The sequence below is a fragment of the Condylura cristata genome, unplaced genomic scaffold, assembly GCF_000260355.1.
Source record: "Condylura cristata isolate star-nosed mole 26May11 unplaced genomic scaffold, ConCri1.0 scaffold00038, whole genome shotgun sequence".
NCBI classification, from domain to species: Eukaryota; Metazoa; Chordata; class Mammalia; order Eulipotyphla; family Talpidae; genus Condylura; species Condylura cristata.
The window spans coordinates 8,296,186-8,296,813 of NW_004567139.1; positions in this window are offsets into that span (position 1 = coordinate 8,296,186).

Below are 628 nucleotides of genomic sequence, written 5' to 3' on the forward strand. Positions count from 1 at the left end.
GGCGCCCGGAGCGGGCGGGGAGGGCTCCGCCGGGTCCGCCCGCGTCGCCCTGGATCCCGCCGCTCCGCTCGACTGGAGGAAAGACACCTGTAGCCAGTGTCGCTGGGAACTCTTCTCTGCCCGTCGCCGGCGATTGCAGAATTTGGGTTTCGGGTTTGCACAATAGCGTTGGCTTTAGGAGCCGAGAGACAGGTGCCGGGCGCGACTGGGTGCGGAGGCACCGCGGGCGGAGGCAAAGTCCCCGGGCCTCGAGCCCCACGTGCAAGGCGCCGGGCGGGGGAAGCCGGCGGCGCGCATCTCGGGTGGCCCCTCTCCGACCGCAGTGGCTGGAGCGCGTTACCTTGGCTTAGCCCCTGCCATCTGGGCCCTCTCCCTGCCGGCCCTTTGTGCCTCCTAATCCCCGGACGCAGGAAGCCGGCGGGAGGGACTTCGGCCTCGGGGCCTTTCTCCTGGGAGAAAGGGGCTTTTTGGACACCTTTAGGCGACAGTGCTGAGACCCTCTTTTCCACGACGACTGGGCGGGGTTGCACTGTGGTACGTTGGACTTAGGAAGAGTGAAAAGTTAAGTCTTGCTAAAACGAGGTTGTAAAGTTTGCTCCCGCCAGAGGGTTGAGCTTTGGGTGTGGGG